Raw genomic sequence first — 25,477 nt, 5'->3', positions numbered from 1 at the left:
GTGTGTGTGTGTGTGTGTATACATATATATATAGTTTTTTTGTTTTTTGTTTTTAAAGGGAATCTGGATGAAGGAAAGTTTAGGATCTTCATTGAAGGGGTAGAATGCCTCATGATGGTCTTTGTGTTGGTCTGGCTTTTGGATTTACAATGATTGATGATTGATATCCACTGACTCATGATCCATGTAGTCCAGTCCTTGAGTGTCTTGCTAGTGTTCATCATTGAAATCTATGGCTAAAAAATTATGGTTTGTTTGTCTTGACTAAGTCAAGATAATGTCAATTCTGTACTATCTTGATCCAAGATGATACTACAGATCCCTTATTTCTTCTGGGTGTGTCTCCCACGTGCTTTCTAGTTGGTCTGGTCTGCCTGCATTGAATTTTTTTGTTCTAGGAGTGTTATGATTTCCTCATTGTAACCACTTTTTAAACCACTTCTCTCCAGTGCCTCAGGACTGCTACACCTCTCCTCTCTGCCTCAGGATCAGTGTGAGGATGGTCCCAGGGGACCCAGTAAGAGATAGGCCAAACCTCCTCCTCCTGGCTTTCTTTTCAACCTAATTAATATCCCACCTCCTGTGAAGTTAACCCTGAGAGGTATACACACACATCCAAGGGGCTCTCTTCCCTCCCAATATCACTTTTCCTGGGAGAGAAAGGCTTTCTCCTCCTTCTTTTCTGAAAGAGACTTGCTGATGCCAGATCGTGGATTTCCTCTTCCCTATTGGCTATAATAAAACCTTGCCAACCAATTTGCTCAACTTTGTTCTTAACATATTAAGAGGAACTAAAAATTTTTGGAAAATATTTTTACTTAACAAATGTTGATACTTAGCCTATTGACTGGCTGAAAAGTACACTTTGGTTTTCAAAAGCTTAACATTTTCTTGTTTTTTAGATTGCTACTGTAATCATCATAACTATCCTACAGGCAAATGGATGGCTCCAGAACCATTTTTTTATTCTTTCATACAGCAAAAATTACTGATCATATGTTACATGCTCAGGACAGTTTCAGGTGCTTGCGCACTAGTGGCAGAGGTGAACATTAAATGAGAGAGATAAGGAAGGTATTAGAAAGTGATGAATGCTGTGGAGAAGAATGAAACAGAGAAGGATAAGTGGACATGTTCAGAGGGGAAGTTGTGCTATTCTCCATAGTGGGGGAAAGGTCTCATTGAGAAAGTGACTCCTGAGAATTATCTGAAGGAATGGAAGGAGTTAGTCATTTGATATCTGGGGGAAACCATTCAGACAGTGAAAAATAGCAAGTTCAGAGGCTTAAGGGCAGGTAGTGTGTCTACTTGGAACAAGAAAGGAGTAGGAGATGATGTCAGAGAGGTAATGAGCAGCTAGAACATATAGGGCCTTGTAAATCAGAGGTGGACTTTGAGTTTTACCCAGGGTGGGTCAGGAAGCCACCAGGCTTTTAAGTGAGGAATGATCATGATCTGAAGCAAGTTTTAGCAGTCTGTAGGAGAGTAAGCAAGAAAATGAGACCATTGGGAGTTATTACAGTAATATAGATGAGGGATGATGGTGGTTTAAACCAAGCCCCTAGCTGCGAAGAAGTAGCTAACTTCTGGCTATATTTTGAAATTAGAGACATCGGAATTTGATAAGAAACCAGATGAAGGCAGTAAAAAAAAAAAAAAGAAAAAAAAAGAAACGAATCAATGATGGTATGAAGATTTTGGCACTGGAACTTGAAAAATGGAAATGTACTCAACTAAAAAGTAAAATGAGCACATTTGAAATAATGGGGGGGGGGATCAGGAGCTTAATTTTGGATATGATATGTTTGCAATGTCTATTAGACATCCATGTGAAGAAGTTAAGTTGTCAGCAATTAAATCTGTAGGTCAGGCATCCAAGGGAGAAGTTGGGTTGGAGATGTACATTCTTTACATCATTAGCATACAGTCTTAATTTCTTACCTAAGAGTAATAAAAGCTTGCCTTACTTGACAGGAAAGAAACAAAAACAGTAAATTGAAAGAAGCTAATGGAATGCCTGAAAACCAAACCAAAAGTTCTAACTAATCATAGATTTTAATGAACACTTAAAATCCCTCTCCAACTAGAGATGTTGAAGTAAAAAGATTACAGAGGGAAGTTATTCAACAATTCTTTTATTTATTTGTTTGTTTGTTTATTTTTTGCTATTTTTAAAATTTTTAAATCCAAGTTAGTTAACATATAGTGTAATAGTAATTTCAGGAATAGAATTTAGTGATTCATTACTTACATATAACACCCAGTGCTCATCCCAACAAGTGTCCTCCTTAATACCCCTCACCCCTTTAGCCCTTCCCCCCACCCAACACCCCACCAGCAACCCTCAGTTTGTTCTCTGTATTTAAGAGTCTCTTATTGTTTGTCTCCCTCTTCGTTTCTATATTATTTTTGCTTCTCTTCCCTTATGGCTATCTGTTTTGTATCTTAAATTCCATATATGAGTAAATCATATGATCTTTGTCTTCTCAGACTGGCTTTTTTCACTTAGCATAATACACTCTAGTTCCATCCACGTTATTGCAAATGGCAAGAGTTCATTATTTTTTTTTTATTTTTTTTTTAACGTTTATTTATTTTTGAGACAGAGAGAGACAGAGCATGAACGGGGGAGGGGCAGAGAGAGAGGGAGACACAGAACCGGAAGCAGGCTCCAGGCTCTGGGCCATCAGCCCAGAGCCCGACGCGGGGCTCGAACTCACGGACCGCGAGATCGTGACCTGAGCTGAAGTCGGGCGCTTAACCGACTGAGCCACCCAGGAGCCCCAAGAGTTCATTATTTTTGATTGCCAAGTAATATTCCATTGTATTTATATACCACATCTTCTCTATCCATTTATTGGTCAATGGACATTTGGGCTCTTTCCATAATTTGGCTATTGTTGATAGTGCTGCTATAAATATTGGGGTGCATGTGCCTCTTCGATTCAGCACTCCTGTATTCTTTGCATACCTAGTAGTGCAATTGCTGGGTCATAGGGTAGTTCTATATTCAGTTTTTTGAGGAACCCTCATACATAAAGGGTTCCTTTTTCTCCACAGCCTCACCAACATCTGTTGTTGCCTGAGTTGTTCATTTTAGTCATTCTGACAGGTGTGAAGTGGTATCTCATTAGGGTTTTGATTGGTATCTCCCTGATGATGAGTGATGTTGAGCATATTTTCATGTGTCTATTAGCCATCTGGATGTCTTCTTTGGAAAAATGTCTATGCATGTCTTTTGCCCATTTTTTTTCACTGGATTATTTGTTTCTTGGGTGTTGAATTTGGTAACTTCCTTATAGATTTTGGATACTAACCTTTTATCTGATAGGTCATTTGCAAATATCTTCTCCCATTCCATTAGTTGCCTCTTAGGTTTTGCTGATTGTTTCCTTCACTGTGTAGAAGCTCCTTTTCTTGATGAGGTCCCAATAGTTCATTTATGCTTTTGTTTCCCTTGCCTCTGGAAACATGTCAAGTAAGAAGTTGCTGTGGCCAAGGTCAAAGAGGTTGTTGCCTGTTTTCTCCTCTAGGATTTTGATGGCTTCCCGTCTTACATTTAGATCTTTCATCCATTTTGAGTTTATTTTATTTATTATGGTGTAAGATAGTGGTCTAGTTTCATTCTTCTGTATGTCACTGTCCAGTTTTCCCAACATCATTTGTTGAAGAGACTGTCTTTTATCATTGGATATTCTTTCCTCCTTTGCCAAAAATTAGTTGGCCTTACATTTTGTGGGTCCATTTCTGGGTTCTCTATTCTGTTCCAATGATCTATGTGCCTGTTTTTGTGCCAGTATTATAATGACTTGATGATTATAAGTTCATAATACAGCTTGAAGTCGGGAATTGTGATGCCTCCAGCTTTGGTTTTTTTTTCCAGGATTGCTTTGGTTATTTGGGGTCTTTTCTGGTTCCATACAAATTTTAGGTTTGTATGTTCACCTCTGTGAAGAATTCTGGTGTTATTTTGATAGGGATTACATTGAATATATAGATTGCTTTGGGTAGTATTGACATTTTAACAATATTTGTTCTTCCAATCTATGAGCATGGGATGTTTTCCATTTTTTTGTGTCTTCTTCAACTTCTTTCATAAGCTTTCTGTAGTTTTTAGTGTATAGATTTTTCATCTCTTGGGTTAGGTTTATTCTGAGGTATTTTATGCTTTTTTGTGCAGTTGTGAATGGGATCAATTCCTGGATCTGTCATTCTGCTGCTTCATTATTGGTGTATAGAAATGGCAACCAATTTCTGCACACTGATTTTTATATCCTACGACTTTGCTGAATTCATGGGTCAGTTCTAGCAGGGTTTTGGTGGAGTCTTTTGGGTTTTCCACAGAGGATCATGTCGTCTGTGAAGAGTGAAAGCTTACTTCCTCCTTGCCAATTTGGATGCCTTTTATTTCTTTGTGTTGTCTGATTGCTGAGGCTAGACTTCCAACACTACGTTGAATAACGGTGGTGAGAGTGGACATCCTTGTCGTGTTCCTGGCCTTAGGGGGAAAGCTCTGATTTTTTTCCCCATTGAGGATGATATTAGCGGTGGGTCTTTTGTATATGGCCTTTATGATACTGAGGGTTTTTATCAAGAAAGGATGCTGTATTTTGTCAATTGCTTTTTCTGCATCTATTGAGAGGATCATGTGGTTCTTATCCTTTCTTTTATTAATGTATCACATTGATTGATTTACAGATATTGAACCAGCCCTGCATCCCAGGAATAAATCCCACTTGATCATGGTGAATAATCCTTTTAATGTATTGTTGGATCCGGTTTGCTAGTATCTTGTTGAAAATTTTTGCATCCATATTCATCAGGGAAATTGGTCTGTAGTTCTCCTTTTTAGTGGGGTCTTTTTCTGGTTTTGGAATAAGGTAATGCTGGCCTCATAGAATGCATTTGGAAGTTTTCCTTCCATTTCTATTTTTTGGAACAGATTCTAAAGAATAGGTGCTAACTGTTTTTTAAGTGTTGGGTAGAATTCCCCTGGAAAGCCATCCAGCTCTTGTTTGTTGGGCGATTTTGGATTACTGATTCAATTCTTTTACTGGTTATGGGTCTGTTCAAATTTTCTATTTCTTCTTGTTTAAGTTTTGATAGTTTATATGTTTCTAGGAATTTTTTCCATATCTTCCAGGTTGCCCAATTTGTTGGCATATAATTGCTCATAATATTCTCTTATTATTATTTGTATTCCTGACGTGTGGGCTATGATTTCTCCTCTTTCATTCGTGATTTTATTTATTCGGGTCCTTTCCTTTTTCTTTTTGATCCATCTGGCTAGGGGTTTATTAGTTTTGTTAATTCTTTCAAAGAACCAGCTCCTGGTTTCATTGATCTGTTCTATTGTTTTGTTTTGTTTATGTCATGTTATGTTATGTTATGTTATGTTATGTTATGATGTTATGTTATATTATGTTATGTTATTTATTTTGATAGCATTGGTTTCTGCTCTAATCTTTATTATTTCCCTTCTGCTCGTTTTGGGCTTTGTTGTTCTTTTTTCCAGCTCTTTTAGGTGTAAGGTCAGGCTGTGTATTTGAGACCTTTCTTTCTTCTTTAGGAAGGTCTGGATGACTATATACTTCTCTCTTTTGACCACCTTTGCTGCATCCCAAAGTTTTTGGGCTGTCATGTTTTCACTTTTATTGACTCCCATGTACTTTTTAACTTCCTCTTTAATTTCTTGGTTAACCCATTCATTCTTTAGCAGGATGTTCTTTAATCTGCAAGTATTCATGGTCTTTCCAAATTTTTTTCTTGTGGTTGATTTTGAGTTTCATAGCATTGTGGTCTGAAAATATGCATGGTATGAACTCGATCTTTTTGTACTTGTTGAGGGCTGATTTATGAATTAGTATGTGATCTATTCTGGAGAATGTTCCATTTGCCTTGAGAAGAATGTGTATTCTGCTTTAGGATGAAATGTTCTGAATATATCTGTTAAGTCTATCCAGTCCAGTGTGTCATTCAAAGCCATTGCTTCCTTGTTGATTTTCTTCTTAGATAATCTGTCCCTCAGTGTAAGTGGGGTTTTGAAATCCCCTACTATTATCGTATTATCTATGAGCTCCTTTATGTTTGTGATTAATTGAATGATATATTTGGGGATTCCACATTGGGGGCATAAATGTTTACAATTGTTAGATCCTCTTGGTAGATAGAGCCCTTAATTACAATATAATGCCCTTCTCCATTTCTTGTCACAGTCTTTATTTTAAAATCTAGTTTGTCTGGTATAAGTATGGTTACTCCAGCTTTCTTTTGACAACCATTAGCATGATAGATGGTTCTTCATCTGTTACTTTCAATCTGCAGGAGTCTTTACGTCTAAAATGAGTCTGTTACAAGTAGCATATAGATGAGTCTTGTTTTCTTATCCATTCTGACACCCTATGTATTTTCATTGGAGCATTTAGTCCATTGACGTTTAGAGTTAGTACTGAAAGATATGAATTTATTGCCATTATGTTGCCTGTAGGGTTGGGTTTCTGGTGGTGTTCTCTGGTCCTTTCTAGTCTTTGTTGCTTTTGTATGTTTATTTGTTTTTTCTTTTTTATCTTTTCTCCTCTCAGAGAGTCCCCCTTAAAATTTCTTGCAGGGCTGGTTTAGTGGTCATGAACATCTTTAGTTTTTGTTTGTCTGGGAAACTCTTTATCTTTCCTTCTATTTTGAATGACAGCCTTGCTGGATAAAGAATTCTTGGTGCGTATTTTTCTCATTCAGCACGTTGAATATATCCTGCCACTCCTTTCTGGCCTGCTATGTTTCTGGATATGTCTACTGTGAACCCGATCTGTCTTTCCTTATAGGTTAAGGACTTTTTTCCCCCTTGCTATTTTCATAATTCTTTCCTTATCTGTGCATTTTGTGAATTTGACTATGATATGCCTTAGTGATGGCCTTTTTTTTGTTGACTCTAATGGGAGTTCTCTGTGCTTCTTGGATTTTGATGTCTGTGTCCTTCCCCAGATTAGGAAAGTTTTCCACTATAATTTTCTTACATAAACCTTCTGCCCCTTTTTCTCTCTCTTCATCTTCTGTGACTCCTATGAATTGGATGTTATTCCTTTTTAATAAGTCACTGAGTCCTCTAAGTCTTCTATCATGATCCTTTCCTTTGTTTCTCTCTTTTTTTCTGCTTTATTATTCTCCGTAATTTTATCTTCTAAATCACTGATTTGCTGCTCTGCTTCAACCATCCTTGCTTTCGTGGCAGCCATTCAAGATTGCATCTCAGTTATAGCATTTTTAATTTTGTCCTGACTAGATTTTATTTCTTTTATCTCCACAGAAAGAGATTCCATGTTTTTTTTCAACCCCAGCTAGTATTCTTATTTATTACCATGGTTCTAAATTCTATTTCAGACATCTTGTTTATATCTGTGTTGATTAAGCCCTGGATGTCATTTCTATTTTCTCTTGGAGTAAATTTGTTCATTTTGTCACTTTGGAGAAAGAAAAAAATTAATAACATAAAAAATGAAAATTAAAAACAAAAACAAAAAAATCAAATAAAGTAAAGTCCTAGGTGTGTTTTGCTCTGCTTGTTGAAAGAAGCTTGATAGAATAGAGAAAAAAGGGGAAGAAAAGGGAAAAAAAGGTAAGAAAAACTTTAAAAATTAAAAAAATACATAATAAAATAGAATAAAATGAAATAAAGAAAATGAAATCAAACAAAAAATTAAAAATAAAATAAAAATAAAATTTTCTCTTTTTGTATCCAAGAATGAGGAAGAGAGAAGTAAAAGAAAGAAAGAAAAAAAAAGAAAACAATTCAAGGAAAAACAGAAGCAAAGAAAATGAACAAATAAATGAACCAGCAAACAGAATGAAACCTGAATGAAGTTAAATCCATTTTCCCCTAGAACTGAAACTGTGAAGACTTTTATAGTCTGTACACTAAGCAGGTAGAGTGACTTGTGCTGGTCTTCTAGGGGATGTGCTTGGAGGACACAGTTGGGCAGGGCTTAGTGTAACAGCTCTGTTCTCCACTATGTGGCACTGCTTAGTTTACTTGAGTGGATCAGTGTGGTACATGGGAGAGGTGGAAATGGCTTCATCCAACTCCCTAGTCTCTGGCACAGGAACTTCCTGCTCTCACCAATCCACGATCAAGTACCCCTCCTTTGTCTCAGGCCTCTGTCCACTCCTTGCCTCTACCCTGTCCATATCAAATCTATCTGTCTGCCAGGTGGCACCTCCCTCCAGAGTTTGTCTCAGATGGGGTTGTGTTTTAAAAACCCATGCTTCAGAGACCCCCTGTGGCTTGGACTTGCCCTGACTTTCTGGGGAAAGGTCTTGTTGAGCAATGCCTGGGTGCCTGCTTGCCCCAGAAAACATTCATGCAATTGTGTAGTGGCAGAGGTTCAGAGATTATGGCAAGTCACAACACACAGCCTGTGCCAGGTTTCACTGCACTCTGGCATCTTTGTCCCAATACCAGCAAACGTGGCTGCTCTCCAGGGTCTGCTGGGACCTTTGCCTGTGGACAGGCCATATTGCTTCTACCAAATTTCACTCCAAACAGGGAACCACTTATCCCCATGTGGTACACAGTCCCCTCAGACCCTGCTGCCTGCTCTTGGGGATTCACCCTATTTCCTCACCAGAGCACCACCAGGCACTGAGCTCCAAAACTTCAGACTCTGTGCTCCACAGTTTATAGAATCCTGGTGGCATTGAAACTCTTTCCTTTTTCCTATAAATGGTTTTGTGGAACAGATTTCTTGTTCAGTCCCCTGTGAGTGCTTACACTCATTCTCTTTCTCTCCAGCTACTTTTGGGGGAGTGCTTTTCTTGCACAATCCTGATGCACTGCACTCTCCCGCATTCTTTTTCTCTGTCCTCTCTGCAAAAACAGCTCCCTAGCCTCTGCGGCTTTTCTCTCCTTTAGTTCACCTCTCCACACCGTGTACCTGCTGAGTTCTGTGGCCCAAGTTATGTGGATTGTTATGTTAATCCTCATATCAATTTCCTAGGTGTTCAAAATGGTTTCATGCTGATCTAGCTTTGCTTCAGGAACAAGACAAGCTCAGGGTCTGCAGGATTCTCTGTCATCTTAACTCCCTTCCTCAACAGTTCTTAATAATTGACAGTATTCAGATTATTTTCAAGTTTCAGTTATCTGCGTGACATGTTCCTTCACCTTCTTCAAGTCATTGTTCAATTATAGGCAATGCTGACCACTGTATTTAGGTTTCAGCCTAATTCTTTCACCATTCTCATTCCAAATCTCCTTAACTGCCTTATTTTGTTTTTTGTTTATCAATAGCGTTTGTCACTTTCTCAAATACTGTTATTTTCTTATGTTTGTTCATTGTTACATTCCTTAGCTGATACACAGCTCTCAATCCTGCTGGCCTCACCTATGATTCTGGCTTTGGCAGTGGCCACTGGTTCCCTGTGGGCTTTTGTTTTTAAGTTTTTATTTATTTATTTTTGAGAGAGAGAGCACAGGGGAGGGGCAGAGAGAGAGGGAGAGAGAAAGAATCCCAAGTAGGCTCTGCACTGATAGCACAGAGCCCAGTGTGGGGCCCAATCTCATGAACTGCCTGCAGACTTTGATGAGTTTCATGTAGTTGCAGCCTGACTCAGGCATGAAGTGCCTTACCTCAGACTTCCATCCTAAATTACCGTCTTAGGGCTTCTCTGACAGTGCAGACTTCCTTTGGCAACTTGCTGGATTCAAAATTAGTGTAACCTGAATGTGGGGGAACTTGATCCTGCAGGGCTATCCTTGGCCAGGGAGTTGGGCATTTAGTTCCCTAAGGCAAATGTTCCTGTATGCCTTTTACAAAGTTTCTCATAGGTATAGAATAAGAGAGTGGTGGCCAACTTACTGCATCCATTAATTGATTCCTCACCCATACTTCTTTTATTCCTCTTGTCCCTAATTTTGTCCACTCAAATAATACTCCTAAATTATCCACTTACACTTACAAGAAGTCTTGATCACAGACTCTACTTTATGAAGAATTCAGGCAAATATTTTTTTTTTCTTCTTCTACCACTTCAGTTGCCCAAAGGTAGCCGATACATCCAAGCATCCAGAAGATTATCTGGCACCTGACAGGGTCCCAACAAATATGTACTGAATTGGGAATTAAACGTAATTTAGCTCTCTCTAAATCAGGTCGGGATTAGGAAGCTGTGATTTCAGTGCCAAAGTGCAACTATCAAAACAATGCATTACCTAATAGTCATTGAACTAGACCATAGGGGAGTTCCAAGATGTATGACAATAGGGAGTAGGTGTTAAGCGCCCTGTGTTTATGAGGCATACTGCTTGGGATGTGTGTACTTCCTATATGTGTAAATTTGGAAGATTCTTTAACCTCTCTGTGTTGTGATTTCCTCATTTCTAAAATGGCGATAATAATTATCTCTAGTTCAAAGGGTTGTGAGGATTAAATGAGTTGATATATATAGGACACACATGCCATGCAGTAACATGTTTGAATATATACAACATACATGTTTTCAATTATTATTATTGTTGTTGTTCTTGTTGTTCTTGATTTCCACCACACATAGTATGAAGACCCAGTATCAAATTAAAATAAGTGGACAGTCCCAGACTTCAGGTAAATCTAACCAAAGTTTTCCTTCCATTTTCTTGTATTTTGTTTGTTTTTAGTTACAATTACCATTTACTCTAATAACATTTAAGCCATATAGAAATATATAAAAGTCCACAATATGTTCCATTGCCACAGCCCTGCTGAAGTTTCATTTTATTCAAGTATAACTTTATTTGCTTGCTAATAATATCCGCCCAATTTATAAATGAATTAACCAATTCATGATAAATATTATCATTAGAATAAATACTATATGCTAGTCTATCCTTGGGTCCCCATGCAAGGTTCAGACAACTTGTTTTGCTACCATGAAGCTTGTGGACAGAACATCAAACTAAATCTCAGAATCCTGAAATGTTGTCATTTATGAAACAGAGTTTGCCATGCCTACCCCATCATGTTTGAAGGAGAATTAAATGTCATAATGTTTATGAAAGAGCCTGAACACGCTCTGGCATGTACTTGAAGATCAATAGCACTAATTGGAATGAATGCTAATTTGAATAGCACTAATTGGCATCCCATCCATACCCCATACTTCTCTGAACTTGTTGCTGTGATTTTCTTAAAAAAAAAATTCAAATGCAAAGTTTTAGCCCTACAAATGTCTCATTAGTACTTGTTGAACAGAACTCACTTTCACGAAAATAAACGTTCCAGAGATGAGCGTTAGAGATTGAAACCTTTTCATTAACCATAACAGAACCAGTTCTGGAGTTATTTCAGCTGCATTTCAATTTGTCATTTAATTTAGTAAGTCACAATGAGAACTACTAAAAAGCAACCTAATCCGAGTTCTTTAAATTCTTTTAACTTGGCGTTATATGCTGAGCAAGTGGGTTTATTAAGAAAGCTGCTTGTGAGGCATGATACCTTGAGTCAGATGCTAACCGGTGATTTACAAAGTTTTAACTTATGATACATGCTAAATGTGATTTTTAAGGTAATAGAGATAAGATAATGAATGGAACACTAGCCTTTGCATTAAAAAATTAATCTCTCACTGGATGACCTTGACTTAATCTTTAATTTTTAAGCCTATAAAATATATGGTTATGGGAATGTAGAAGGAGATAGTAACAAAAATCTCCAATTTTTTTTTTTTTTTTGGCAAAAAAACTCTACAAGGAAGGTCTTGTATACATACAAGACATTATTACTTTAGCAGTTAGGAACCTCAAGTGAGATTCCCACTAACAGTGTACTTGCACAACTATGAAGGAGGAAAGAGGACAGTTTAGTTTCATTGTAGGCAGCTACCAACAGTCTTTTTCTAGTATAAGGTGACTTATGAATATCATTATATACCCAGCTTAGCACTTTTACTGCCTTTAGGTTAAGTGCCATAAACTCATGGGACCTGTAACCTCACGTGTAATAAAATTTTTAAAAGATGAGAAAAACACGATTTGCAATTATTCAGCCCTCTAATACGAATTTATTTACAATCACTTTGACTCCTGAAACGAGTTATTCCTAATCACAGGTGAGATAATTTAGCATAATCAGATTGTACCTTTTTACATCAGTGCTGATGAAGTGTCTAGGGCAGAGCAGGTACCAAATTAAATTCGGTAATAAATTCCAGTGACTTCATTTATGGGGAAATGAGTATCTCTAAAGTAAACCAAAATACTGGAAGAAAACACATAACATTTTTCAAAGGGGTTTCCGAAGTTTGAAACAAACTAGTGTTTGACTTGAAATAATACCGAATAATTACTGAAAAGATTTGTGTCTGTATAAATTCTTCAAAACTATGACCCTAGAATCTAATTATCCCTTACTGCAACCTTAAGAATGTATTTAGATGGTTTATGGCTAGAGTGTTAAAATCTAAATGACCCCAAATCCCAGAAACAGAGATGAAAGTACTGTATTAAGTCTAAACTGTTTGGGATTATCATTTTTCAAAGGTGTTTCCTGCCCGGTTTTAAATGCCAGGTGCCAAAAATGATAAGCAAACAATTCTGTCAATAGACCACTTATGTTCCTTACTCTGTTCTTCTCAAAGTGACAAAGCACCTTGATTCCAGCAGTGATTCCCCAGTCTGCTTTCGCTTTGGGTTTCCATTGTGACCATTAACTGCTGAAACTGAGCCCAGAGCCCATGATCACAAGATCTGAACGTCGTTGCGAGGGATCCTAAAGAGGTAAATTAACTCATTCCTCTGCCTCTAGGAAGGGCAAACGGTGCCCAAATATTTCCAGAGGAATAATTTTGCATCCTAACGAGAGTGAAAGACTAAGTAGTGGGAATTTTCTTCAGAAACACGTTTACATACTTTTGGACTATTTCTATGCTAATGCCATTGAACAGCAAGTACATGTTCTAAAGTGCACATGGGTGGTGCCTCCCCACACAGTCAGATTAGCGCATGACTCGGATTAGGCATCTTGCTCTCACAGATTCATTACTTCGCCTGAGAAAATTCCTTTTATGGATTAAACAACCCCTTGGAATATAACCGTTTTTATACATCTTATTTTACATGACTAAATGTTTCTACTCTCAGTATTTTTCCATCTCTCCCTTCAGCCTCACTCTCCATTCTTTCCTTCCACCTTTTTAATGTGGTCCTTTCTCTCCCTGGCCTGCTCTCTACCCTCCACCCTGGCTAATGACACCACGAAGCTTGAAGTTTAGCTCACTACCTTGGCACCGTCTTTTCCCTGACCTTTTCTATTCTGTTGGATGCCAAATTCTGTAAGTAATGTTTTAAAAATGACTCCTGAATCAGTTCCTCTTTTCTATTCTGTTGCTGCTATCCCACTTCAGGCTTTTATTATGTTTTGTTTGGGTATAAATTAATTCCCCCACTCTTCTTGCTTTGGTTTTTCTCCAGCTGCCAAGTATATCGTATGCACTGCTGTCACAGTGGTCAGCATGAAGCATAGCTTGGACTTAATCTTGTGTTGAAAACTTCAGTGCTTCTACATTATCTGCCAAGGCATCAAACCCTTTGGCCTGCCTCTTATACCCCTCTCTCAGCCCCGCCCCCCACTGCCAACACTCATCATATGACCCAGAATACTGACCTCCTAGTATTACCATTCACTTTTTCCCTTTCACATGAGTGATAGTCTTCCTAAACTATGTAAAATTTCCTGAACACGCTCTAAATTTTCTTACATATTTTTTTTAAATGTTTATTTTATTTATTTTAGAGAGAGAATAAGAAAAAAAAAACACAAGCAGGGGAGAGGCAGAGAGAGGGAGACACGGAATCCGAAGCAGGCTCCAGGCTCTGAGCTGTCAGCACAGAGCCTGATGCCGGGCTTGAACTCATGAACTATGAGATCATGATCTGAGCCAAAGTCAGATGCCTAATCAACTGCGCCACCCATGCACCCCTTACATATTTTTTTCTAAGTCCATGTTTTTGTGATCTTGTTTCCTTCATCTAAAATTTTATTCTTCCAGTATTTATGTATTGAAATTGGACTCCTCCTTCAATTTCTAATAAACCAAACAAAAAACCAATTAAACAGTAACAGCAGCTACACTCTATTATGCTCTCCTAACTTGTCAGGACTATATTGAACATCTTGAATACATGGTCCCTGATCCTCACCCAAACATTTACTAGGAAGATATTATTATAACCATTTCACAGGTAAAGAAACTGCCATACAGAAATGTTAGCTGATTTTTATCCTAGGCTGCAGAATTAATAAGTGGGATGTTGGCACATCTTAATAGTTACTAATCTAATACTCTTTCCAGCTTTTTTTCTTTAGCAGAACCCTAATTTTTATTTTTTGGAAGGGGGATAACAGTGTGACCAGCTAAAACAAAAAGAACACAAAAACTACATATCTTAATCTCGCTGAAAACAAGGAGTAAGCCCTTTTGACATATTTCTAGCCAAGGAGACCTAAGTGGTGGTTTTGGCAACATTTTCTTATCTCTTCCATATCTCTTTCTTCCTCCTTCTCCTTTAGGAAGCAAGAGCTGAGATGCCTAGTGAAGCAGGAATCATCCTGGAACTGTCAGGATGGGAGTTGGAACACTAAGGAAGGTAGAGGAAAAAGGCGACAGAGCCTGGGGTGTTGACAGTACTGAGAGCTGCTGCACTGTCACCTGTCCAGAAATTCTTGTTGGGTAAAAAGACTAAAGTTTAATTTGGTTAACTTACGTTGGGCTTTCTGTTGCTTATACCTAAGCCCAGTTTCCAACTGGTGCATGAGGTGTGCATGAGACTTCTTTGGATTCCATCATCACTGCCCCCTTCATGATGCCAATTAAACCTTACCTGAATCCCCATCTCGGAAATAAGATTTTCTTCCTTGTGTATGGCCGTTAAATTCTGAACTACTTTGAAGGCCTTTATTAATCCTCTTCTTCTTTGGAATTTTGTATTGTAAATTCCTCAAAAACACAGTCTATAACTTCCTTCCCTATTCATAAAAAAACGCTGAATGAATGTTTACTGGGTTGGATTAAAATCCATAAAATTCACCGTATAGTTTTCTGTTACCGGAGTTCCTATGAATTTGTTTTAATCTTCTTTAAATTTGATATGGACATAAATGCAATCCAAGGCACAATGATTTGACCTCCCATTGCTTCTGTCAGGAACTAAATCCCTCAGCTTTTCCTGAGTTTCTGATTTTTGCCTCAGAGGTACATAGAAACGAGGCCACTTCTGCCTGGTTCTTCTGCAAGGCCTCATTATCCCCCTGAGCTGCCGCCTCTGATGCTGCTGATACTGCCACTCTGCCCATTCCAGACTTGGGGGAGGCAATGCTGCATTCACTACCTTTTCAGTCCAGACCGAGCCACAGATCTTTTTCTAAGTACTCCTTGCACAACTGAGACCAGGATATGCCTTTTTAAAAAAGCAGTGAAAGAGTAGGGATGATGAAATGGAAGGAAAACACATAGAATCTTTACAACTATTCTAGGTCCAGGGCCACCGACTTACAGCTTTATCTTCTCAGCTGCCACATGACCAGGCAGTTCACCCCCACCACCAGAATTTCCACATAGACTCCCAGCCCTAAATATTTATTTCCTCACCCCATCATAAGGCCTCCTTCCCTTAGGCTTCATTTCTTTATTTCCTGTGATTGATAATGACAATTAAGGGACAGCCAGGCTTCCCCCCTAGTAAACCTACGGCCCTGACTAGTCTATCACTCCAAGTGAGTTACTCTGATATTTACAGAAATTTTGTTATGTGAATACAAAACCTGATTATAGTCCAAGTATAGTGTATAGATTACATTTGGGATGTGGTACATCATAATTAGTTTCCAATTTGAACGAATGTGAGTGAATTTTTTAAATAATACTTTAACATTGTCATTATTAATTTTGTCAATTGCTGGTAACTGGGATAGTGTCACTAACTTTCACAATTAACAATTTAACTTAAAAAATTTTTTTTGAGTTTGTTTTGAGAGAGAGAGAGAGTACAAATGGGGCAGGGGCAGAGAGAGAGGGAGAGAATCTCGGGCAGGCTCCACACTGTCAGCACGCAGCCTGACACGGGGCTTGAATTCATGAACTGTGAGATCATGACCTGAGCTGAACCATGAGTCGGATGCTTAAAACGACTGAGCCATCCAGGCACCCCAACAATTTGAAATTTTAAATGTGGTGGTGAAGTCTCAATTTCAAATGGTTTGAAGAGCAAGGAAGTGAGTATACATAAAATTTTAAGATGTTTTGTGGAGAAGGAAATAAGTAGGACTGGGGTTGGAACTTGAGGGAGCGTTAGGGACCAGGTTTATGCTAAATAAAGAAATAAGAAAGAAGAGGAGAGAAGAAAGGAAGAGAAGTGAAATGAAAGGGAGAAAGGAGAAGAGGAGAAAGAGGAAGAAGAAGCAAGAGATAGAGCTTTCCAGTGGAAAATGTTAATTACACTGTAATGCTTTTTGATGCTTTATTATCAACTTCAAACTGAGATAGCCTTTGATAACATATTCTGATTTTAAACTACTCTAGTAGAAAGTTGTAAAACATTATTATTTTAAATCTTTTAAAAAATGGAACACTCCAAATTGTGCTCCATGAGACGGAAGCTAATGCAACAAGAAGTTGCGGAACTATTTGGCCTTGGAATTCAGTCATTAGGAGAGAGCTGCCGACTCAACTCTGCCTGAGCAGCAAGAGTGAAGTGAGTTTGCTCTGCTCTTCTCTGACCTCCAGCACAGAAGGCAGGCTGTCTGTAGCCTTTGTGAAACTTAAGGAAGTTTTCCCTTTGAGGGCAAGACCCCCATTTGCAATTTGATTCTTTCTGGAATCCTAAGCTAATAGAGTAGCCACTAACAAGAAAGCAAGTAATGAAAGAGAAATTAAGGAGTGCATTTTAATGATGTTTTTTTATAGATGAATTCCCAATGATTGTTGGTTGGTGTGTAGACTTTCTTGGCTGACTGAATGATTGATGTGATAAACACTTTACATTCTTTCAAATTCTAGAATATTTTATATTTTTGGACATAAGTTCTTTCAACTTGAGTGATTCTTGAACATTTAATTCACATTTTTTGAGGTCTTTGGAATAATCTGGTTATCATGAAGAATATAATTGATTTGTAATGTTAAATTGAAGTCATGTGAGCAACATCTTGGTAGTCTTATATGCAATGTACAAACAGTGTTCATGGATAAAAAGAAAAAAGCTCAACAGATGTGTCTTTGAAGGGAAACTATTTAGGAATTCAGATAGAATATGAAGTTGGTAGCCTCAGTATATTTCAAAGGAATATATCCATTTTGCCCTTGAAAGGAACTATCTTCTCTCTTCCTCTGTGTTTTCTTGTTTGATGCTAGCAGAAAGCGTCTGGATTATAAAGCCTGCTTGTTCCTCCCAGAGTAACTGCTACTGCCTCCTGCTAGTCTTTCATTTAGTGGAAGAGGGGGGTCAAATGAATCTTGATTAATAGATCCTCATTTCTCTCCTTCTCACCTCTTTCAAGCTGTGCTGTCATAAAATTAATGTTAAGCTGGTATCTATTCTATCTTAAATAGCTCAGATCTAATGAGATGAAATTTAGTGGGTTAAAAGCAAATACTGTTTCCCCCGTCAGATATCCCAAATACTACTATAAAATACACAGTAAATATAGGAGGCATATATTAATAGTTATTAATAGAAATGTTTTTATTTTTGACACTTTTGATTTTTTTTTCTAAAATAAACAGCCATATCTTTATTTTTTTTTAAGATTTTATTTTTTAAGTAATCTCTACACCCAACGTGGGGCTCAAACATACAACCCTGAGATCAAGAGTCTTAAGCTCTACTGACTGAGCCAGCCTGGTGCCCCAGCAGCCATATCTTTATAACAAAAGTTTAAACATTATTTAAACTGTTTTTGAAAGTTCATGGTAGGTAAAGTATCTCCCCCAAATTTCCTGCCTCTCTATGTAATTCTGTGAATAGTGGCCTCTGATCTTTGCCAGTGTGTTCTACTGAATCAGTTCCAAGACTATTCTATCATTCAGCAACTAGCCAGGAAAACAGAAGCCACTCTCAATCCTTCAAATACAGGGAATTGATCACCCAGGTGATGGAAAACAGAGGCTAAACAAGGGTTTGTTAAGGCAACCCAGAGAAGTTCTAATCACTCTCAGTTGGAAAGGACAACATATGAATATGTGGTTGCCTAAAACCAGAAGCTGGACTCAGGATGAGTCCCCATGATGAGGGGGCCAGTGATTTCTGGGGGCAAGGCCTGGGGCGTGCTACCAAGAGCTGGAGCCATGGGGGAGCCATGGGCACTGTCAAAAGATTCCTTAAGACACAAGAAAAGAAAAAATATCCTCACTTTCTTCCTGTAAGGAAAATTGTTAGGATAACAAAATATTGCTTATGTCTTTCAAAGACTTCTCTGTTTTGAATCTGAGGACAGGAATCAGCCATGAGCTAAACTGAATTTTGTTCAATAGCAACAATCTGCGAGGTCAGAGTCAATAAATAGAAAGACGTTCATAATATTTATTGATGGGGTAAACAAGGTCGTCTTTTTATCCTTTCTTTTACATTATGATGTAAAATCCAGTGATATTATGCAGATTCTGAAAAACTTTTATTTATATCCTCCCTTTTGTCAATCTGTAATATAGAGGAGATAAAGTTAAAAATAGCTGTATTTATTTATATTTTCTGTGTGCAAAACTCTGACATGTATTAATGTTTTCAATTCTCAAAAACAACCTCATGGGGTAAGTAGAATGATTAACCCATTTTATGGAAGAGGAAATTGAAGCACAGAGAGATTAGCTAATAGGCACATTCTTATGTACAGATGACACAGTTGTATGTTAGGGTATTAGAAGTGGCCTTTGTAATCGGTTATGCTATGTGATTATTGCCACAAAAAAGGTCCTCAGATAAACTCTTGTGAAGTGGAACACTTTTCTTGTAGACATTGTGCACATGCCAGCACCTTACAGCAAGCACCATCTTCTTTTACTGATACCTCTACAGTGGACTCCAGACTCATCTCATCCCTCCCATTCTTATCCTCTTCAGTCTGTATTCTGCAGGGCAGCCAGAATAACCTCTTAAAAACACAACTCTTCTTCTCAAGGCCTTCTAGTGGTTGTCCATTGTTAGTTAAGCCCAACATTACTCAGAAATACTCTACCATGTGTTTTATTGGGTGGGCTTAAATATTACTCAGTATGTTTGAAGTGCTGTTGGTTTCCCGGTGTTACTGGGCAGTCATTTACCTACCCATCTGCACTTGAAAGGACATTGTCTTTATCTCTGTCATACTCAGAGGCCATGGGCAAGCTCTGTAAATGAGTCAGAAAAATCATCCTGAAATTATCCTTACCTTCCGCCTATGAGAAGAGCATTGATCCTTGGGCAGCAGAGTTCCAGAGAGTCTGGAGACTTGAATGTTAGACTCAACTAATCCCTAGAGACCCCCTGAGGGCTTGTGAGTTGCCTGGAGCTTCTGGCAAAGTGACAAGCATTTTGTAATGTCTCTCAATGGTGCTATTTGTTTTGGCCTTTCCTGGGTAAATTTGGTGAGCAGCCAGGGCAACAAAGGGTACTCCTCAGACTAGAGTTGGAAGAGGCAGCCAGGGTGAATCTCTAAGTAGTAGAGGGATGTAGGACAAAGGAAACTGGCTAAGGAATAGGTGAGCTAAGATTCTCAATGTACTTGCTTATATTTGAACAAACAGCCAAAGCTAAAAGAATGCTACAATGGGCCTTCACATGCTGGGAGAAAAACTTGGCCTCCTGGGTGCTCTACATTTCATCCTTTGTGGCAACGAACCATGCCAGGATTTCAACCTCCGTGCTGCTCTTGACTAGCAAAGTATCTTAGGTGTTTCATATTGTGTGATTAATGAATAAGAGACGGTATGAAAAGCTTGACACCATCTTTGGCCTGTCTAGTTGCATTCATATTTCTGGGAAATAAGAAAGAAGATTACATGGTATTTAAATTAAAAAAAAAATTAACATTTACTCACTTTTGAGAGACAGAAAGAGACAGAACATGAGTGGCAGAGGGCCAGAGAGAGGGAGACACAGAATCCCAAGCAGGCTCCAGGCTCTGAGCTGTCAGCACAGAGCCCAACACAGGGCTCAAACCCAAGAACCGCGATATCATGACCTGAACCGAAGTTGGATGCTTAATGGACTGAGCCATCCAGGCGCCCCTACTTGGTATTTAAATATAAAGAGTATTGAACTGGATGATAAATAAAGGGCTGACAAAATATCTCTGGCAGAAATTTTACTCTTATAGACTAGTTGCAGCTGTTCAGAATTACTAGAGTAACTCAATAAAAAGTTTTTGTTTTTGATTTTCATTGCTTCATGAAGTTGGCAAAGATGGGTTGTGCATGATGACTGCAACTAGAATAATGTTATTACTAGTTGTCATATTTTAATATAAATAAGTGGCCCTAATTCTTTCCAAGACTTCACTGCTTATGATATATTAAGTCCTATGGGTTCTATAAAATAACTTTGAAACCTCTTCTGTTGCTTCAGACTTTATGCAGCCAAAATAATTACTGAAGACATTTCAGTCTGCAGTTTTTTCAATTCAGAGGTCATTCACACTGACTTTTCTTGCTTTGACTTCATGCAAGACATCATTAATCAAGTGTACTATTAAAATGTTAACTCTCCCTTTAAATACCTCATTAATGTACATGTGTATTTAACTATATATTTTTAAATCTGAATCAATGAAAACTACCTCTTGAGTGAAGAAAAAACTCACTTGTTTTATTGCACCGTGCATTGAAAGACATCACAATCTGGTACCTTGTAAATAGTTTTCCCTCTTAAATCATTGCCTGGAAAATAAGATTGTCTCACTCTTTCCATAAAGCTAAAGTTGTCGAGGTCAAATTTTGTAAATGATACAAAAGAGTTTCCTCCATGAATAATCACAAGCTCATGTTATTGGAAGGGTCTTCAAGAAATGACACAGTTCATCCTGAAGACAGATTTGCCCACTACATACTGACAGTTATTCTATTATTCAGATGCCCTGAGACAGACTATCCGTACCTTCTTGCTATGGTAGCCTGTCTCATATTAAATCATCCTTTTTTATTGTTGTTTGTTCTACGAAGATTTATCTGATGCCTATTGTTTTAAGTGGGTTTTTTTTATTCAAGTTAGTTAACATAAAATGTTATATTAGTTTCAGGTACACAATATAGTAATTCAAGACTTCCATATGTCACCTGGTACTTCTCATGACAAGTGCACGCCTTAATCCCCATCACCTATTTAACCCATTCTACACACACCTCCCCTCTGGTAATCATCAGATTGTTCTCCATAATTAAGGGTCTGTTTCTTGGTTTTTCTGTCTCTCTCACTCTTATTTTTTTTTTTTTTTGCCTTTGCTTGTTTGTTTCCTTTTTTAATTCCACATATGAGTGAAATTGTATGGTATTTGTCTTACTTTAACTGACTTATTTTGCTTAAAATTATACCCTGTAAGCTGTATCCATGTCATTGCAAATGACAAGATTTCATTCTTTTGTATGGCTAAATAGTATTCCATTGTGTATATATATATATATATATACTGCATCTTCTGTACCCATTCATGAGTCGATGGGCATTTGGGCTGCTTCCATATCTTAGCTATTGCAAATAAATCTCCTATAAACATCAGGGTGCATGTATCCCTTTGAATTGGTATTCTTGTATTCTTTGGGTAAATATCCAGTAAGTGTAATTGTGGATTGTAAGGTAGTTCTTTTTTTAACTTTTTGAGGAAACTCCACACTGTTGTCCACAGTGGCTACACCAGTTTACATTTCCACTAATAGTGCAAGAGAGTTCCCCTTTCTCCACATTCTCACTAACACCTGTTGTTTCTTATGTTGTTGATTTTAGCCATTCTGACTGACAGGTATGAGGTGATAGTGCATTGTAGTTTTGATTTGCATCTCCCTGATGATTACTGATGATGAGCGTCTTTTCATGTGTTTGTTGGCCATCTGGATGTCTTCTTTGGAGAAATGGCCGTTCATGTTCTGCCCATTTTTAAAAATTTTTTTAATGTTTATTTTTGAGAGAGAGAGAGACAGAGACAGAGATAGAGCATGAGTGGGGGAGGAGCAGAGAGAGAGGGAGACACAGAATCTGAAGCAAGCTCCAGGCTCTGAAGTGTCAGCACAGAACCCGATGCGGGGCTCGAACTCACCAGCCGTGAGATCATGAGCTGAGCCAAAGTCGTACACTTAACTGACTGAGCCACCCAGGCGCCCCTCTTCTGCCCATTTTTTTAATTGGATGATTTATTTTTTGGGTGTTGAGTTTTATAAGTTCTTTATATATTTTGGATATTAATCCTTTATCAGATATGTCATTTGGAAATATCTGGTGTTGATATGAGAACACAACTTTTTTTCCAGTAAAAGTACTCAATTTCTTAAATTAGCTCCATAAGTGTCTACATTCTTTCCAGTGTATTAAGTCAAGTTTGCATTTGAAGTATGAGGATCCTGAAATTGAAGTCAAATGTGCTCAACAGTCAATGAAGCACTTTCTAAACTAAAGGCTTTCCTTAGAACTGTGACAATAAAGTAGTGACTAAATATTTGAAATGATAGTGAGATTATAACAATAAATGTAAATCTCAAACAAATAATTACCACATTAATGTTTGCATTTACAGGAGACAAATATGAAATTCTTGTATTGTATTTTTGTTTAATGTTCAATATGTTCATGTGAGTAGATGTTCCTTTTTTTTATTAAGGGTTTTTGTGTGTGAATATAAATTTTGAATTTCTATATGTAATATAAGTACCAAAAAGCCTGCCTCAGCTAGTGTTACTCGTTGTGAAATATCTTGCCTAATCCGTTAATGAACACTAAGTGAAATAAAAGCTATTTTTAGCCATAAAACATCATTTATTTAGCAAATATGAGTTGTGTTCCAGGATCAGACCATCTACTAGGTGGAGGAAGCATAGCTTGTGATTTTCAATATAAACAACCATACTGTAAAATTTCTTTATGGGCTAGAGTGGGTGTACTGGGAAATCAATAAAAATTATGTAAGCTTACATATTTTAAGAAATTTTGCTATTTTCTTTGATTATATTGGCTATATTGTTTTAAAATGTGTCATTATAAAAATAGAATATTCTTTTGACAATAATCTCAAAAATATAGACAAGAAGAAAAAAAGAAGGATACTTCAATATAAATATAATATTTTGGTTTGTTTCCTTCCAGAGTTTTTATATAGTTTTAAAATGTTTATGATGTATTTATATTCATAATTGAAAAAAAATTGGAAAAAGTAAAATTAAAGTGAATTTATTCACCATAAAAATGTATCATTAATATGATTTTGATGTATCTGAAAATATGTTTGTAACATGAAAAAACTTTGAGGATATAATATTCCATGAAAAATTCAAAATACAAAATTTTATATACATATTTATATTTAAATGTTACATCATAAACTTGGAAAACCAAAAGCCAATTGTTTGCAATGGCTTTTGGAAGTGATCGTATTTCTGAAACGTGGTTACAAAAAATAATCCATAGCGTTTGGGAGCAAAGATACAAGTCAAAAGATTGTATTCAGGCTGCTTTTTAAGATAAATTAAGTCCTTCCTTTGTTCTTGGCATTTTATACTAAACATATACACACTCCTAATTTTTTATTCTTAGTATGAAAATTAGGCACATGACCAAAGAAAATATACACTGTAAAAAATTAGTGGGGAATAATTTTATTTCTAAAGTTTTCAGCTAGTACTGAGGTACAAATTTTGGTAAATCTGGAATATTCAGTTTTGCCTAATTCAGGGCATTGCCTAATTAATGTTTAGGCATTGCCTAATTAAATGTTTCTATGGCATGGGTTCTTAGGTTGAATTCTCTAGAAGTGACCCTGAGATAAAGATTCCTATATAAACATTCAGGATTTATTAAGGAATTGCTCTCAGGAGAAGCAGGTAAGGGAGTGGAGGAAGCAATATTGAAAAGGGGGAAGAAAATGAGCAAGAGAGAAATTTCAAGTGATTACTGAGCCTCAGACTGATTCCACTGGGTACTCAGGAACATAAATTACATCTCAGACATGTCCCACCTTGAGGCAAAGTCTGGGCTGTCAAACTCCCACACAAGTCAGTATTTGGCTATGGGTTTTTTCCAGGAATATAGTGCCTCTCAAGCACTTACGGTTCTCTGTGCAAAGAACAGGAGCAGAAGGGGCTCTAGCAGTTCAAGGTCAGTCCTCTGAAGGGAGGATCTAAGGGCCTGGGTGGTCCCCAGGGGTGTTTGCTACCCATGCCTGGTCACAGATCTTCATTTAAGTTGGGAAATGTGATTCTCCATTTTTTGCTGGGCCAAAGTGTGATAAGGGTTCAACTGTGAGGCAGAGTTTACAAGTCCCAGGATACGTTTAGAGCTTGGGCACTTTCATGGAAGCTGTGATTGGAAGTTAGAGTGGAGAGTGGTGATAGGAAGCCCTTAGGTGTATGTGATAAGGAGTAGAAAAAAGAGGATGATAGATGGTTTTTGAAAATTTGAAGCATAGGAAGGAGAGGAAAAATGTAAAATAATTATAAGATATGCAGAGCATATTCATTAAGGGAGGATGTTTAGATCAGGTAAACTGCCATTGCCCAGACTCCAGAGGAATGTTGGTCAGAAAATTCTCAGCTTGCATCTGGAGCTGCCAGAACATTTTCCATGTTCTGAGTGCAGAGTGCTTGAATTAGGCCCCAGGCTGGAAAGGAGCCTGGCTCTCCGGAGGCTCAGAAAATCTGTAGAGTAAAACTTGGGGGAGGCCTGAGGTGATGGTTTGCCTAGCAAAAAAGGACAGTGACCCTGAGTCAAGGCCAAAGGTGGGAACAGCTGCTTTCCGGGGGGCAATACAAGTGAAACCATCCAAGAACAGACTGTTTAATTAAGGCTTTAAACCTGGGCCAAGTTAACTGAGGAATGTGTGATTGTATATTTGCAAATTACCTCAGAACTAAATAATTTGTATTCTGAAATTTTCTCACACTATAACAGAGATTTAGATCCTTCTCAAATGTTTCAGTCTATGGCTCTGTGTATGTTAATGCATCCTGAGGATGCTGTGTTTCTGGGGACAGCACAAGACTGGGTATAGCTGGGAAGAAAAAGTGGGAAAAACAAAAGACCGTGATGGTCTCTGTGTGATCTTGAGGGCACCTGTCCTGCTTTGTGAATACCCAGAAACATATTCAAAGCAAGTGTTGGAGGGAACCCATTGAGGAGAGACTTCTATTTGTGCCTTATTTTGAGCACCCCATTTGGAGGCTCTGTGTCTTTTAGTTGATTTGAATATGGGCAAACTGTTTATATTAAAAAATTTCACAGCAGATAATAATTGTAAGTCTTCAACATAGAGGATAAGCTGACTTAGTCTGTATTCTAGTGAACTAT

The 25,477-nt window shown here is 37.7% G+C and overlaps 1 long non-coding RNA gene across 3 annotated transcripts in view; it reads left to right on the top strand.

Moving 5' to 3' along the window:
* Nucleotides 1–25,477, top strand: part of LOC125911578 (uncharacterized) — a 71,299-nt gene that overhangs the window by 34,765 nt on the left and 11,057 nt on the right. The window contains exons 2-5 of one of the 3 annotated variants that reach the window (XR_007454367.1): nucleotides 7,735–7,916; nucleotides 10,543–10,592; nucleotides 12,604–12,742; nucleotides 14,535–14,694. This is a non-coding gene — a long non-coding RNA (uncharacterized LOC125911578). Of the gene's footprint in view, nucleotides 1–7,734; nucleotides 7,917–10,542; nucleotides 10,593–12,603; nucleotides 12,743–14,534; nucleotides 14,728–25,477 lie in introns of those variants that run through there. The other 2 variants (XR_007454366.1, XR_007454368.1) reach the window with 2 other exon arrangements.

Source organism: Panthera uncia (assembly GCF_023721935.1).
Source record: "Panthera uncia isolate 11264 chromosome C1 unlocalized genomic scaffold, Puncia_PCG_1.0 HiC_scaffold_3, whole genome shotgun sequence".
In the NCBI taxonomy this organism is placed as follows: Eukaryota; Metazoa; Chordata; class Mammalia; order Carnivora; family Felidae; genus Panthera; species Panthera uncia.
The sequence above is the reverse complement of the archived record's forward strand: the minus strand, read 5'-3'. Positions and strand labels throughout refer to the sequence as shown.